Below are 17,748 nucleotides of genomic sequence, written 5' to 3' on the forward strand. Positions count from 1 at the left end.
GGCACAAACACACAAACACCCATACAAACGCACTTCATCGGCTGGTATCTTTTTACTTGTTAGGAAATTTTTTGCTGTACAGGGAATTAGCAGAAGCAACATGTTTTTTTCCACACCACATTGCCCCAGACAAGAAGGTTATGTTTTCCTAACCTCTTGTTTTGAAGCCCACTACAGTGTGGCGAATTTCTCTCTTCTGCTTGAGAAATTCTAGCCAAGTTATCTACAAAAGTGAGTGGGAAGAGCAGCAGCTGCTGCTCCAAAGTTTTATCTAACTGGCATTATAAATTTCAACAGCAGACATTAAAATGAACATGACTGTGTGTTTAGCACAAAATATAAGAGAGGAAAAAATTACTAAATGGGAATTTCTCTGAAATGGAAAAAAGATGTTCCAGTGATCAAAGATTTTTACATCCACATGAGAGAAACAGAATTCTAGAGTTTCAACATCAAAATAAAAGCCCAATATTAAAATTAGCAGTTATTCTGACTGTGCTCCAGGTTCAAGTGGATATTGACTTTGTAAGTAAAGTAAAATAGTTTTGAGCAAATTTCTGTTCAGCATCCCAATTTAATTTAGAGTTCAGTTAGCCCAAATATTTACTTGCTTGTTTCCTCCCATGGAAAATGTCTTATCAGTGTACAAAAGCATTGTTAAAAAAAGAGTATTTGACTCTGTGACATAACCAAAATTACACATTTTCATTATTTGTAGCTAATGTATTAGTAAGTGGGATACTAATGCACAGGCTCTTGCAAAATTATTCAAATTTTATTGCATTACCACCACTAAAGAAAAAAGCCTAGAATACATATATACATTTTATAATACATTTGAGCTTTTTTGCCAAGTAGAATGGGATACAGTTGGTAGATACCTAGCCCAAGTGACCAGCAGCTTTAATCACAGCTTTAAGCTTCAGGAATTCAGGAAATAATTTGCATATTTAATCAATATGCAAAGTATTGATTCAGGAAAGCTTATTATAAATGCACCTCATACTTTTCAGATTTTTATTTAAAACAAAATGTTGAAACAGATAATTTTATGATATGAAACATAAAGTCTATGATTTTTATTTTTAAAAGAGTGAAACTGTCAAAAGGATATGAGTACTTTTGTAGGGAACTGTACCTGTTGAACTCCCTGAAAATCAGAGACTTTATAAATAGCCCCTTAGGGGTATTGCGGTCTGAAACTGTTTTACCTGCATGTTAACAAAAGGTTATTTTATCTACTTTTGGAGATTTTATTCTTATTATAAATGTTAACTGGAGCACAAAGGAAGCGAGCACCACAGGGGGAAAAAATAAATTACTATCTTCTTATCTTTTGCTCTTCCTTCCTCATCAGTGCAAAGGTTATCTTTTTTGTGCAGCTAAGGGATGTGACAGTAGAAATAAGCTCCCTCCCTAACTCCTAAAACGGGCGATAGTTAAATGTACAAGATAGATAAAAAATTTAAAAACTTAAAGATTAAAAAAATAGTCTGACTACCTTCGTGCTTTCTTGTCATTTTGTGTTAGTGCTATGTTTGTATTAAACACAGTTCAACTTGTAACTCTGGGCTACAGTATGCAGACAAACTGCAACCGTTTAAAATAAAAAGGATAAAAATCTTCCAGTATGACCTGTGAAAGCTTTCCTAAATACAAGGCCAGTGACCATCCTTCACCCAGTAATCAGTTTGAAATATTGAAGGGCTAACCTTCCAACCAGCACCTGAATGGATAAACATCTGTGAGCTCTGGCTGTTTGAGACCGACTGACACTGAGAAAGAAAGAGAGAAAAACTATAGTTTATTGAAAATGTAGAAACAAAGACATGATCAGCGGTTGTAAAAATGATGCGCATTTGCATCTACTCCTATTTCAGTGACATCTTTCAAACTTTGGTGATGATTCTAAATTGAATCAGCATAAAGGTAAATTTCTCTATGTGAAAAATTGAAAAGCCTTTTCTCCTTATGTTGGGTTTCTTTGTACTTGATAAAATACAAAGCATGAATGGAAAATCCATGAAATTCAGCAATTCTGGTAATTCAGCAATTCTTTTTTTCACTGCACTTTTCTAAATGTCAGACTTTGTGAAATCCTGCAATAAAAATTTATACCCCAAATCATGGCTTTTTCTTAGCTGTGATTTTATGACCAAACAGGCTGTAAAATAGCAGATGCTGCATCTCCTCATGAGGCAGTGGACAGCTACTGGTCAGTCACGTTCTTTGTTTCAGATGAACAAAACTACCAAAAGCAAAAAAAAGAACAACATTGAAATATCAACTAACTACATGACTGCTTCTTTCAAATGATATAAAAAGAATTGCCTTTACTACCACCTTTTAAATGGCATTCACATACATTTTACAGACTAAAGGTTATACTATATTATTTTATTATTTTCATTATTTTATTTGTAGGTTTTGAGTTTAGTTGCAATGTGAGCAAATTTTACCTGTTCGGCATGTTTACCGTTCTACCACATAGACTTGTAACATAAATGTTATACAGTTTATGATCTACACTCTCACTTTCATGTGAAACAGCAAACATTTGCACATCCTGCCACTTATGATGTTGTTTTGGAGTATCTTACAGTTTACATAATATAATTACTTTTAAATTAATATTAAATCCAATTTTGAACAATTATTTAACTCAAATTCAGTCTTACCTGCGGAAGAAAAAAATGGACATTTCCATAAATTCCTTTCAGTAATGATTCACCTTAGTAACTTTGTGAACTTTCCCTGTTTATTGTAAATCTTGTTAAACTTTCTGAATAACTAGTGTTGTTTTAAACAAAAGATGTTAACAGTTTTGGGTACCAACACTAATGTGATGGAACCAAATGAGCAGCTTTTGCATGAATAGTCGATCAAAAGTTAGAAAATCTTCTAAATTCTGGGCCAGGATAATATGCATTCTAGTCCCACACAAAGCACATAAGAAGAAAATTTTATTCTCAGAAACAGGCTCTAACTTAAAACTGACTTCATAAGCAAAAAAAGAAATAGAAATTTAAATTGGTCCTTGTACTGTCCTCCTTTGTTAATCCAACCTTGGGCAACTGCCCATTTGGGCCATTTGGTCCATGTGGCTCATGTGCCACGTATCAACAACCAGAATCTCCCTGAGTGAATTGTAGGCAGTGCGTTAAATCAGCATATTTTCATCTGTTGTACACACAGATGAAAATATGCTGTAATGAATTTATATTTCAAGTAACGTAATATAAATTGACAATTCTTTCCCTGTTGTTTCTAAAGTTTAGGTCAGTTAAAAAACAGAATTTTGGTAATTAAGTATGTAAAGTAATTAATTTATACTGAATGGTCGGAAAAAACACAAGAATTTTCAAGTTTCATTAAATAGGTCGATTAGCTACTAAATGCCTAATCTCTACTTACAAATATTTATTAAACATTCTCAACTAAACACCAAGGAAGATGTTACACCACTGCCAAACACATCCATCCATCCAGCCATCCATCCATTTTCTGTTCACCCTTGTCCCTAATGGGGTCGGGAGGGTTGCTGGTGCCCATCTCCAGCTACGTTCCGGGCGAGAGGCGGGGTTCACCCTGGACAGGTCGCCAGTCTGTCGCAGGGCAACACAGAGACATACAGGACAAACAACCATGCACACACACACTCACACCTAGGGAGAATTTAGAGAAACCAATTGACCTGACAGTCATGTTTTTGGACTGTGGGAGGAAGCCGGAGTACCCGGAGAGAACCCACGCATGCACAGGGAGAACATGCAAACTCCATGCAGAAAGACCCCGGCCGGGAATCGAACCCAGGACCTTCTTGCTGCAAGGCAACAGTGCTACCAACTGCGCCACTGTGCAGCCCCTGCCAAACACACACTGTTTAAATTATAACAATCTATTTTATCGGTGTGGTTGAGTCTATAAACCAAAGCCTATCTTCTGGATGACACTCAATTGTGTTATTTTGCCTGCTCTTCTCTGAGGCCAGAAGGAACTTTCCACAATTTGGCAATGATAGTACACAAAATGTCATGAAACCGGTCTTTGTTTGCCCTCCATGCCCACAAATGCAGTGTGTGGACGTAAAGCTAACTGATACATGAAGCTGTAATCTGTTGAGCAAAATCTAACTAGTCAGTGTGAGTACAAAAGGTTTGCAAAAGATATTTTGAGTTGCTAATTGTTGGCATTACATGCCCTACTGATGCTGAAACAACCTAACTTTTGTCATTTACAAGGGGTTATGACATACAAGTGGTATATGAGAATCAGCATCCACATATTAAATGCCAGTATTTAAAGGCCTCTTTGTTGCAAGAAACTTGAGCAGGATAGGTAAAGTGATAGCAGATCGTGTTTAAGTTTTAATTAAGTACCCACTCAATTGGACCTGCAACTTCTTTGACTTTGGATTTGATTTTTGTGCAGAACCCCAGATGATTTTCTAGGTTTTCTATTACAGCAGTAAACAATGTCTGACAAAGAAAAGAGTTCCGATGCTGCTTGGCAGGAAAATCTGTGTTTCTGCTGGTATCATAAGTCAAATTCGCTATGCCTTGAGCCTGCTTTCTCTCCCTATGAAAATGACCCGCATAGTGTAATTTAAGAAACACGCAGTAGACGACATAAATGCTCCACCCTCCCCCAAAACCCCTCCAGCTGAAGTATTTTAGCGCAGACGGAGTAAACCATCAGCAGCCTTACAATGCAGCAAGATTTCCATGCAGAGACTGTCTCTCTGAATAGAGGTTTTTCTCTTTACTGCATTGAAGAAGACATTTTAGCGGCTTAGCTGTAATAATACCAGCTTTGTACATGTCGTTATTTGATCTCAAGTGAATCTTTGAGCGTATTAACCTTTCTCATGAGATATATGACCTTTTTAAATTAGCTACAATGTAACCTGCTGTCATATTTTTAAGAGAGGGTAGCTTTGATTCAAGGAAACAGTACAGAATAAATAAAAGGAATCAATACAACCCAAAGTGAGCAGAGCTCGATAATGGCATTCTCTTCAACAGGAAACAAATTCAGCAGGGTTGTTGCTCAGGCTAATAACTGTTTCAAGTCCTGATAAAGCCCAAACATCTGATGTGGCTTAGGATGCCGGTGGCGAGGGAGTTTATACAAAATGGTGGAAGCCTTTTGTCTGAGCAAAATTCCCTCAGACCTATATAATCACCTTTCTCTAATATCATTTGCTCATGCCTTATTAGTCTTTGCAGATGGCAAGGATCCCAAATCATTCCACTGGCAATGAATTAAGAAATTTAAGTATACCAAGAAGGCAGTGTTTGACACCTTGGCAACCTCTTCATCTACCGAAGCCATTTATTACCTGGATTTGCATACAATTCAACACTGGGGAGAGTTTTGGTTTTGGCATTCTTCCCGCACTGCTGGCTGTATCTGACTGGCTCTTTAAGGCAAATAAACTACAGCTCTGTTGAACTTATAATAGCCGAAATAATAATGAGAACAATACACTTCATTTTTTCTTTCAAGAGGATGTGGGTGCACCATTACCTATAAGTTAAGTTTTTTTGACTATTTAATTGGTGTCATGTAAGACTCAGAGGTTTCTAAGCAAAGTTACAAAATGTTCTTATGAGCATTGCGTGAACAATTTTTGCTTATCTTTACAGTTCATATATTTTAGAATGAACAACAGCTACATATTTAATTTTTAAAGGTTTAAAGGAAAGAAAGTTATGCTGTATATACATTTCCCATTTCTTATTTGTCTTGACCATTTGATTTTGGAAGAATCATTTTACACCAAGTTATAACTGCTTTGTTTTGTATTGTTTTGCATATACTCTCTATAGGAATTTAGTGTTAGCTTTGCATTAATCCATTTTTTCAGACTGCAGGTAATGAAAGGCATACTAAAGACCTGTATAAAATGTGTAGTTTGTTGTTTTAAGTCTTTGGTTTTTCTGTCCAAAATTGACAACATATACATAGCTCTTAGTCTGTTTTGTTTAATTAAAATTCACACTGCGACTGCTTCTAGCACAATTTCCAATAACCAATCACAACTCTCCTCCTTTGTGTAGCGAATGTACGACTCCATTGTAAATAGTCCTTACACGAACCACAGGTATTCTGCAACAGTGCTCTCTTCCCCTTGCAGGAGGTTGCTCACACATTATCATCCGTAATCCTTTTATCTCTGCTCCTTTTTTTTTCGAAAAATTTGGTTTTCCTCTCTACCTCATCAGACATGGCTGTTTTTCTCTATTACGTGCTCTCTTGCAGCTGCCGCAAAGCTCACATATCATTTTGTGGGTGCTCCATGAAAGTCAAGGTCCACCGAAAGGCAAAGTAACACATGCTGCCGAAAATATAAAATGTGTTTTCCTGTGTGCTGCTTGTCTCCCATAGTCTGAATCACACACAAAAAAAGGATATCTTGGTGGTGGGGAATGCTTTGAAGGCCTTAGTCATACTCAAATGTGCTGTTTTTCTTTCTGTGCGCCTCGTCAAGGTTTCTCCCTTGTGCGTTCGGATTGAAGATGCTGGGAGAGGATCCAGCACAAAGAGAATTGCATATTAAGTTCAGCTTCACAGTAAGAGTACAGCGAAGCATAAAGAAACTAAACACCCTTGCCTGCACTTTGACATAAATAGGAGGTATGATGCAAAGTGCAGGGAAAACATGTTGCCTTTTTTCTGCAAAATTAGTCTTTTAAATTTTAAAAATAATCAGTTGATTGAAAATACAGCCTTTTGCAAGCAAATGTCACTGATTATTCTGAGAATTCTAAAAGAAAAATGACAATATTCATTAAAGTGAAAAGCCGGTGAACATGGGGCATGTCAGTGAGGGTTACAGGACAAAGCAGACAGAATTGTTTTAAAATTATGCGTCCAAATGTGATGGTTCCAGTATGTCTTAAACAGAAAACCCTCCCACGCTTTTCCTTTATTACAAAACCTACAAGCTTCCTGTAGAGCTATGGCTCTTAAGGCAAAAAAAGCACAAAGAAAGCAGCTCATTAATAGGACAAGGTTAAAACATGTTAGCAGAATATGATCGAATACTGGAACTGTTTTGAACACAAAGTGAGACTGAATTGAATGGGTTACTACTTTTAACATGCATGTGATTTCTTGACCAATGTGTCTGTGTCCGTTTCTAAAACAAAAAGCATGTCCACAAGACACACAGACCAAAATAAACACATATTTTTTTTACTGCTTTCATCATTTTTGTTTTCATAGGAGGCAAAACAGCTTGCTTTCTTATATATCTCAATTCACAGAAGCGTAAATGAAATCACCTCTTTTTTAAAACTTGCCATAAAAGTGTCAAATTGTAATGGTTTACATGTTCCTTATTATTCTTCCCTCAGTTGCAATAAAAATGATAATTAAATAGTGTATGGTGTAACAAGACCTAAATTAGCCCCTCGGCACATGTATGGCTGTGATTAGACCATTAACTTGGTGCAGTTGTAACACCCTGAGTTTTTCCAATCAGGTTCAGGCTGCAGTAACTCTGAGCAGATGTTTCTGTCAGTTCAAATATCTCATATGTAAACCTTTTTCTAAATTAAGTGGATACTAACAACTAGAATTAAAGAAGCAGAGAATAATTTTGATCCTTGTGCTTTTTGTCTTCAAGTTATTAGTGTTATCAAAAACTTTACACGGACTAATTAAGACTTTTGAAACATGCTTTCATTTTTATCTGAGACTCATAATACACATGACATTTTTAAAGGATCTTTAAAAGCCTACATTTTCTTGACTTGCATAAGTAGCAACAGGAGTCAGAAATTCCCCTGTTGCAGTGTGTGAAACGGTATCTCAAGCTACACCTTCGAAATATTTTTTGAACCGTTATCTGTCATTTTAATTGTCTCAAAATTCTCCAAATGTCATCTGTCTTTGAAGTCATCTTTATGGCTCAGTCTCATATTATGAGTCATATTTAAATGATCACGAGCATATCATTAAAACTGATGAAAAATGTAATAAAAATTTAACAGCAGTTTCACAAGAACCGTTTTGAGTCCCATCACGTTTGCTTTGCATTTCAACAGACCTTAAGATGTGTGTCCAGATATTGACTTTCAGATGAAGATAAAATTGTCGTTGTTCCTGAGAAAACCTGTTAAAAGATAGAATTAAGTTTAAAGAAACTTTCAGCATGCCTTGCATCTTTAGCCCTTAATTTGAAAATGAGAAACATGGTACTGTTGAATAACTTCAGATCAGAATTAGATGTGATGTTATATAACAGGTAACAAATAAACAGGGGTTAAGACTGGACTTTTAATTGAATAATATTGAAAGTGATGTAAAAAAATATCTATGAAGCTGAAAGATGTATGCATTTATATAAAAAAAAATATTCGATTTTTAATGTTTCATTTAAACAGTTTCCCATTTATACTAATTTCTTAATTTATCTTATGGTTTGACAGCCTCATCTTAATACAAGTCAATATTATTTTTATTGGGTTCATAAAATGAAGTTATTCAACAATGATGGTGTTGTTAAAGACTTGAGCAGTGAAGAAAGACTTTAAACTCACACTCTTGTTAACACAGTTTGGAAAGTTCAATCTATATTATTGAATGTCATGTTCATTTTTTATACATTGTTGAGTTTAATGTTTCACTATGATTCTATCCAGCTGTATATTAAATAGTTGTTGTTGTTTTTTATTTTAAAACAAGACTCAACAATATAAATTTAATAAGGACTAACTCAACACCATTACTGTTAATAAATAGGAACAAATGATTTAAGTATTTTTTTTATGTTAAGTGGATTTTATCCACTTAACATATGAAGGGTACATAAGAAACAAAATGTATTTCTTATGTAATTGCAAATATAGGTAGTTTTTTCACTACCTATATTTGATGACAGCTGTCCTTAGTTCAAGCTACTGCAGGGAACTCACTCTTTATGGATAATTTTTCCATTCAAAAACATTAAATCTAAATTCTTCATATATTGCAAGAAAGCCGCTCAGTTGTTTTCTGAGAGTCTATTTTCCCTTAAATGCACAGGGGATCTTTTCAGGAGATAAAGTTAAATACAGTTCTTTAATTCAGTTAATAAACTGAAGCTTGCTCGTGATTTTACTTAAAAAGGAAATTACTAATTTCTCTGTTTTTCTTCAGTACCTGATAATTATCAGAATAGAGTCATTCTAGGAAAGCTTTATCATAAAGTACTTAAATATATTGTCTCACGGTATTACTATTACTCACGGTACAATTAAAAGGTAAATAATGTTTTAAAAATAAATACATTGTAGATTTGCAAAATTGAAGTACATACCGGTAGTTATAAAGCAGCGAGGGAATTTCAATAAAATAAACCTAGGTCCACAACAAGAGAGAGTTGTGCAAAATAATTATTTTCCACTGTTAAATATTTAAAGTGAATCAAACAGCTGAACTAATACATTACTGTCTATTTTTTGTCTGTGGAGCATAATTTATGGTACACCAAGCATTAACATAATTTTCAGTGTTTAAAAGGCAAATCTGACAGCTGCCCTTTATTAAAATCCTGTCATGGATAAATTAGTCTATAGCCCAAATACACAAAGCACTTAGCATTAAGACTGCTCAGTTTTTTTCAGAAAGGAAACAGTGAGATTTTTGAGTTATCTTTAAATTATATTATTTTAAACTATAATCTCTGTATACTCAAGGCTCTTAGTGTGAAGACTTGATATATTGTTAAATTTAAGTGAAACATAAGGATTATTTTTATCATCCTGTAGACTCCACAAGCTAATCATGGTATTCCAAGAAATATTTCAAGCTGGTAACAACTTAAATAGATCACCCAGAAGACTGCATAAATACAATTAAAAGTTTATTTACACACTGGCTTTCTGCAGGGTCTGAAAAAGTATTTAAAATTCTTAGAATTTAGTAATCTCTAGATTTTCAATCCTAGATCTTAAATGTCTAATATATCTCTTCTTTTATTTTCAAAACGTATTTTAGTGGCATTAAAAAAAAACTGGTGCATTTTTGTGGTTGAAACATCTCTGCCTTCTCGTACATAATGTCAGAAATAGATGATGCACCATCAGAATGTAGTTTTCTTTTGCATAGAAACTGCTAAAACCAATCATCTTTTCATTCCTAAAATAAACACGTAGTGGCTTAACTACTATTAATACTTTGACTGATTTGAATATCTTAAAAGCAAAAACTGCAATTAAAATTTGAGATCCAATTCCACATTTACATTTTGGACAGGCTCTGGTTGTCATGCAACTTCAAATTGTGTGTGTGGGAGACTGAAAGTGTTCAAACAGTTAACCCAAATGTGACCGCTTAAGTGAAAGCAACTCCTCATTTATTCAAATAAATGTAAGCATAAACTTATCGAGATTTGAGTCTGAGAAATGTGGTTACACTCTGAAAAAAAATGTAAAAATTCATATCTGAAATGAACATGAAGTTGCGCAGATTCAATGTTTGAATGAAATTATTAAAAATGCCACCACTTTTACTATTACCACTACTATTACTACAATTAAAGCTCTTATCATCATTACTACCAATAAAAAACTAATTTTATGCTGCTGAAAATCTATGAAGAGATTGATGCTGCTGGCTCTATTTTAATTATAAATAATAATAAATGCATTTGTACAGTCCTTCATAATAACCAGCAGGTTGAACAAAGTGTTTCACAGTGGATAGAATAAAGTGCATAAAACACAAGGAAAAAGAAAAAAACAGGATGAAACAATTGTACACTCTAAGTGTAACAATCAGCTACTGATGATTTCTGAACAAAACTGTGGCAGTATTGATAACCATAATGAATTCACACACACATTTTTGCCAAATGTTTCATGTTGATGTAGCCATACTTTATCTTGAGGAAAACATTCATTTGTAAGAGCTGGAAATCTACATTTTCACATAAATATAATAAATCACTACTTGTTGTTCCAGTCGTAGAATAAACTAGTGCAAGCATAAATACAAATCATAATTTTCTTAATAATAACAGCTCCAGGAAATTTACAGCTGTGTTTCAGCAACACCAAATGCCTCTGACTCTTTTTCACAGATGAGCTGCAGTAAAGGGAGTCTGGTTTGCTGCAAGCTGGATGTACTTAATAAAACAGCCGCTGTGTGGGAGAAATTTAGGCCAGCGCTGTGTTTCTGTTTACCCTTGTTTAAAATCTGCACTGGGACAGATTTTTTTTATTTTATTTTTTTTTAAAAGAAAGAAAGGAAAAAAAGATGAACGGGAAAAAGCTGCAAAATTCCGTTTCGCCTTATAGAAACAGGAGGAGAAAATTAGCCTTGTTCTTTTCTTCTCCAGGCTGCGGATGTACTGCCATCAATAAAGCCAATTCCTTTCTCTGTCATGCTTTATTCACTCACATAAACAGTTTTAATCAAATCTGAAAAACGTCAATGATTTCTTCCCTCTTTCAGATGCCTCAGTCACTCTGGCTTTCTGTTCTCTGACTTTTCTATACATGCTAACTGCTTCCATCCCCCATCTGTTTGCCCTTTAATCTCTCTCTTTTGTTTTATATTTTCAATCCAAGCATTTTTTTTCTCTTGGCAAAATAAGTGTAAGTAAACTTGCCTCCAGCCATTTCCAAAAAAAAGAGAACAAAAAATAAAATAAAAGCTCTGTGAATTTGTAATTGTTTTACTTTTTCATCTTGGCAAAATGAAAGAAAACCCAAGTAAGAAGATACTAGTGTTCTGACAATATTACAAGGAAAATGAGGGGCCTATTTCACAGACATGGATTAAACTAATCCTGGTCTAATACACTGAAAAAGAGAACTTTGGCGTTCTGTCTGTCTCTGAAACCAATCCTCACTCTCATTGAATTTAAAATACTTGACCCAGCTCTGCACAAAAACTGGAGACTGCTGAGGAGAACCTTTTTATTAGCATCAAGAAGGAGGTTCATAAGAGGGACATGTTATATATGACACCGATTGTACAAATAATACTGAAGATTTAGTGTATCAATTCAATAGAATTCATATTCAGACCCCACTCTCCCTATATGCCTCCTCTTATGTTCACAGCTATATGTTTCTTAATTTATTAATTATTCTCTTTTATCCATTTTAGATTATGTCAGACCTTTATGTGTCTTTGAAATATGTCTCCTTTACATTAGAGCCTTGCATAGTACGCGTTCTGGCTGTAAACATAGCTTTAATTGTTGAATCCCCTGAGAATGATACACTTCCTTTACATTAAATCATTTACCTGATTACACTGGGGTTGGGATTCAAATAAAAGCAGCAAGTAGTCATCAAACTGTCATCTTAGCATAAAGCTTTTTCACACTGAAAAGGCTTCCAGGCACAATCTTGAATGTTACAATTGTGTTAATTATTTATTACAACATGATCTCAAATGCGTTCCGCTCCCTGAGTGTGGCTGACTGTGTGAGGAAAATGCTGCCATTTTCTGAATCTGGCTTGTGTGTGTGTGTGTGAAATATTTAGGTGTACAAGCCCTTTATGATATAGCAAGACCCCGGCAGGAGCTACCGCAGTCAATATTATGGCATAAACATGATCAGTGATTACCACTGTGCTGGATATGAAGAATATTTCCATTGTTTTCATTAGCCTGAGCTAAACCAGTTAGTCTGTGCTCATTTGTCCTTGAATCAAGTGTTGCTTTTATGCAGTATGGCTCTTATTCTTTGATGTGAGAACATTGCCCCCTGCTGATTCCCTTTTGCACAATATCTGATGAACCACACAGAGTGACAGAGCACATGTAGGTTACGGTCACTTTAATTTTGCAGAACAAGATCACTGTTAACTTCAACAAGCTTTCCCATGTTCTCCTTGCTCTCATGTCAAAGTTTTGTTGCCAGTCTTTTTCAGTTACACTGGAGACAGTGTTCCTGAGTCCTTATGACAGACCTACATTTTCAGAGCTCCTTGCCTTTTTCTTTTTTTTTATTTCTTTCTCTTTTTTTGCAATATTTTAAAGTATTAATATAATGTGTCACAATGGATTTGTGGTTAAAATATCTCTGGCCAATCTGTTATGGGTGTAGCACACTGCTGGCCTGTTGACAGCTGAAGATAGGCACCAACCTCATGTATGAATTAAAAAGGCTAGACGGATGGATTTATTTCTAATTAGATGAATGTACCTCAGCACAACCGCACTTGAAATGGAATATTTGTGAACAACCCAAATATTCATAACTAGTCAATGAGTAAAATGCAGATATCTTTATAAATTGATATCGTTAATTGGTCTTAGTTATTCTAATCAAACTTGCCAGACTACAGTAATGTTTCATCTCTCTTCAAACCTAAAGTCAGACATTTTTCTAGACTTTGATAGAGGCTCATGAAGCCAAGTCTATTAAAGAGTTATTTCTACATGTTTACAAAGAATCGCTTGAAAAGTGTACAACTATCAATCAGGTTCATATTTACTTTGCTACTTGATCTACACATGATACAAAACACATGATATATAACCTTGTAAAAGCATTCCTACCCCTTGAATGTTTCCATCTTTTGTCATGTTAGGACAAAAAAATGCTCTTTTTTTTTTAGATTTTATAGAAATTAAAATGTTTGCATATTCTTCTCTGCAAAAGAAGAAGGGATAGAGAACATCTTTGACAGTCAGTCTTCAGGTGTCAAATGGATTTAGGTCTGACCTTTGAATTAACTATCTTAACACATGGAAATACTTTTATCTAATTCTGGAAATTTTCTTCCAGAATTGCACTGTTTAGTTCCAACCATCTTTCCATTGACTCTGACCAGCTCTCTGTTTCAGCTCAAGAAAGTTGCTTCACAGTATGATGTTGCCACCACCATGCTTTGAGGAAGGCGTGGTCAGAAAGCTCCGTTTTAAACTTATCTGAGTTGGCTTCTGAAAACCAGGAAAAAAACATGACTTCCTATGCACTTCTTTGAACAGCAACTTTCTTCAGGCTATTCATTCAAAGACACCAGATTTTAGAGGTTCATGGCTAATACATGTCCTATCCACAGATTCTCCCACCTGAGCTGTGAATCTCAATAGCATGAATCTTTTGGGATTAAATGCTTCTCTTAAAAAGGTGTGAGTAAGAGCGCACTGCCAGCTTCTACTGCAAAAGAGTATATTTTTCCTGATAAGGCATCAGTTAGAAACAGGGGTGATATGTGTGTCATACATGTGTCCCAGTTCTGTATGTCATGCAGATTCTTTCTTAGCTGTCATCCAGAAGGGCTTTAAGAGAAGATTGTCTTATGTACTGGTGGCTGAGTTAACAGGATGTTAGCTGGAAGATTTTAAACAAATGTTTAAAACAATCGACTGGTGAGCAAAATTGGTATTCCATCAGCAGCCCTGCTTCCAACTGATGGTAATCTGTATTCACGCGGTCTGTCATGTCAGATGAAAACCTTCAATTAACAGTCAATTCTTTTCAGTATCTTCCATCATGCCACCGGTATTTACATTCTCTTTCAGCTCCCAAGGCTGCTTCCGGCCCACGACTGCAGGAACCGGTCCTGGTGAGAGTGTGCGTAGTCCCGCTGTGAACAAAGTGCTAAAAACAAATGTTTGGCAGAAATCAGAAAATGAGGGCTTTCTAATGCTGCCTACCTCGTGGCTGTGGATGTGTGGAACCCGAGGTCCAAGTGTTATCCTTTCAGTCTTAACCTCGGATGAAAAACAGACTCCAGTGAGGAGATGAAACACCTCTGATGCTTTGATTTACAGCCTCATACTGGCATGGCTCCACACAGACCCCCAGCGTGATGCTTGTTCTCACACCAGGTGCTCTAAGCAGAGCCACTAACTGAATTTTACTTTGCTGCCTATGTAACTCTAGTACCTATAGCAAATACACAGGATGCAACACAGTGGCTCTAACACACTTTAGAGTACTAAAAGGTCAAATATATTTTAAAGCCATAAAATCTATAAATTTAAAAGTACTAAATGTAAATTAATCATAACTGATTTAAAATTTTAAAAAAGCCCTTGTATCCATGTGTCTCTAAAAAGCAGGAAGTACCAAATATGGATAATATACTATTTACTGGGTCCAATGGACTATTATACATAGGACACAACTAATTTCTTATTTAAAAAGACCTTTTCAGCTGAAATATGTGAAGTATTAAGCATCAATGCTTAAGAGAATTACAGAAGTTTTTTGCAAGTGCACATTTATCAGGGAAAACAATGCTTTCTATCTAAGCAGTTTTTACTTTTATGTATCTTATGTCAGTGCAAAAACGTCTTCTAAAATTAATATCCATCATCACTAAGCACAAACAGTTGGTTTCATCTAGAGCTTCCTTTTTCATGTCTGGGTGAGAATTAGAGTACTTAAACTGCAGCTGAAGTCTGATTGTACATCAGTATTTTAACTTCTCTTTCATCAACCATATATGTTGGTTTAGGAAATCTTTGAGGCCAAACAATGTGCTGTTGTATAGAAAATGACTGTAATTGAGCCCTGAGGGGCATGGCTGACATGCCCTTTGAAATACACATTAACCTCTGCATTACTATAGTGCGGATAAATTTGCCTTTGATAATATTAAGTGAAACGTTAATTAAACATATTTGATGTGTATTGGCTTGATGATTTTGGTGATAACATTTGACAGAATGTAATGTTTATCACTTGTGTCATAATTAATGACTGCATTATGTTTTTATGATGCGAAGCAGTTTGAACTGCCTTGTTGCTGAAATGTGCAATACAAATAACCTTGACATGACTTGACTAAAATGTAGTGAATGTAGTACAAATCTGACTGACCATGTGGAAAATGAGACTCCCATAACCACTGTATGTCTTTAACTCCTGCTCTGTAGAGAGGAGTTTTCTGTTTCATGTCCGAACATGAAACACGAATGCTGGCCAGTAATGCTGGTCAGAACTGGAGCAGAAATTTAAATGCTACTAGAGTTGTAATTTATTTAATTCAAGTTTTTGTCACAATTTTGGTTTAATTGCAGATAGACTGAACTCATGACAGGTGACCTTTGATTACTTCTTTTAAAGTGCAGATTATCTTTAGTTCTCTCTAAGCTATTGTTTTCAGAAAGATTCTTTTGATTTTATTCTCCTCACTGAATAAATCACCATATTAACCTTCACTTTTTGAACTCAAAGCCACCTTGGGTGCACATTCTGTTATGCATTGATACCTGAATTGGCATTCCAACTTTTGACTTTGGATCTGCTGCCTTGTGCTCTCTTTCTTTTCTTTCTTGCCTTTTTACATATTTCTCAAATTTAGTAACAGAAAATAATTTAATTATTGTGAGCTACAAGCTTGAACACAATGGAAAAGGAAAAGTTGTAAAAAGTGAATATATATGACCATTACATACACAGCAGGGGCATCGGTCTGGCTAAAAGATCACAATACTATCTTTGTGTTTCTTTGTATGGTTTTATACTATTATTGTTAACTGACAACTGTTGCCTTGAGGAATTATGTTTTAAGTATAATAAAGCATCAGCAGTGGGTCTCATCTTTTGCAATTCAATAATCAAACTCATACTGTGATTGTGAGGAGCATTTCAGGTTCCTTTGTGTGTCTGTAAATTCATCTAGTGAGCGGTTTTCATTCTGTGTCATTAATGTTAGCTCTGTACTGTGGTGATCAGGGGGGTAACAGACACACAAAAGAAGATATTTCAAAGCCAAGAACAGGCCAGTGGGGGACTGTTTTCAATGAAAAAGAGCTAAAACCTAGTATGCAGCAACACCAGATGTACTCAGCCATGAGCCCCACTGGTTCAGCCAAAAATGCCCTCCAGGTCAAATACATTTATTAAGATTTCGTGCCAAACATGAAGAAACTGAAACAAAAACATTAATTGCTGTTTTATGAAATTTGTTGAATACATCAAAAGTATTTAGCAAATTCCAAAAACTCTGACAAAAGACTGAAGACAAAAATCTGTGGGCTAGCCTGTGGGTTTAGAAAAACCCAGTAAACCTTGGCAGGAGACTGTGGACTTTAGACAAACTATAGAGGTAAATAGACATTCATCATTCTGTCAGTTTTTGAGGAAGTGGGCTTCGCTTTGGCCGGTTTTAGTTTCCGACTGTAATAATTAGCAAAATACGCCATATTTATAATAGAATAGAGCAAAGATAATATTTCATATGAGAACTTAGAATTTCTATTGTTTTATTAAAACCACATGACAATTTTGAGGCTGATGCCAGACACACGTTATAAAAGTAAAACCAAAATAACAACCCCCCAAAAGATTGCAAAGAGCTAACAAGACCTAAGGAGGAGAAAAACACCTCTCACAAATTTGTGTAATAAGCATCCGCTTAGGAATATGACTGGGCATGAAAATATTAATTGCTTCAGATAAAAGAGGTTTACATTTCTTGTACAACCTATCTCAGTTGCTTGAAGTTGCCATAATCGTTCTCATTGCTGTAACTAGATCCAAGAGTTCAAAGAAATACAAACTGAAATTCATAGGAGAAAACGTGGAGCACGACACAGATCTCAATGTTATAAAGAGAATAAGTAAAACAGTATGAGGCACAGAACAAAACGTTCTTAAACTGCATGATGTTATCTTAATGGGCTGTATGAGACCCGTTAGTTTTCTCACCATGGACAGACGTTTTTTTGAGACAAGAAATCTCTTCAATGAAATATGTATTTACTTAAAATGATGAATTAGGTCACATGGATTATCAGTATTGCCAAATTTTTAAAACCCAGTTGGGATGATTCCTGTAG

General features: G+C 35.3%; 1 long non-coding RNA gene across 1 annotated transcript; it reads right to left on the bottom strand.

Moving 5' to 3' along the window:
- Positions 1–599: 599 nt before the first annotated feature.
- Positions 600–15,659, bottom strand: LOC114146559 (uncharacterized). The gene is made up of 3 exons (XR_003595912.1): positions 15,621–15,659; positions 11,490–11,492; positions 600–610 (listed from the first exon to the last, which is right to left on the bottom strand). It is a non-coding gene; the product is annotated as an uncharacterized LOC114146559 (long non-coding RNA).
- Between the last annotated feature and the right edge of the window lie 2,089 nt (positions 15,660–17,748).

Source organism: Xiphophorus couchianus, chromosome 6 (assembly GCF_001444195.1).
Source record: "Xiphophorus couchianus chromosome 6, X_couchianus-1.0, whole genome shotgun sequence".
NCBI classification, from domain to species: domain Eukaryota; kingdom Metazoa; phylum Chordata; class Actinopteri; order Cyprinodontiformes; family Poeciliidae; genus Xiphophorus; species Xiphophorus couchianus.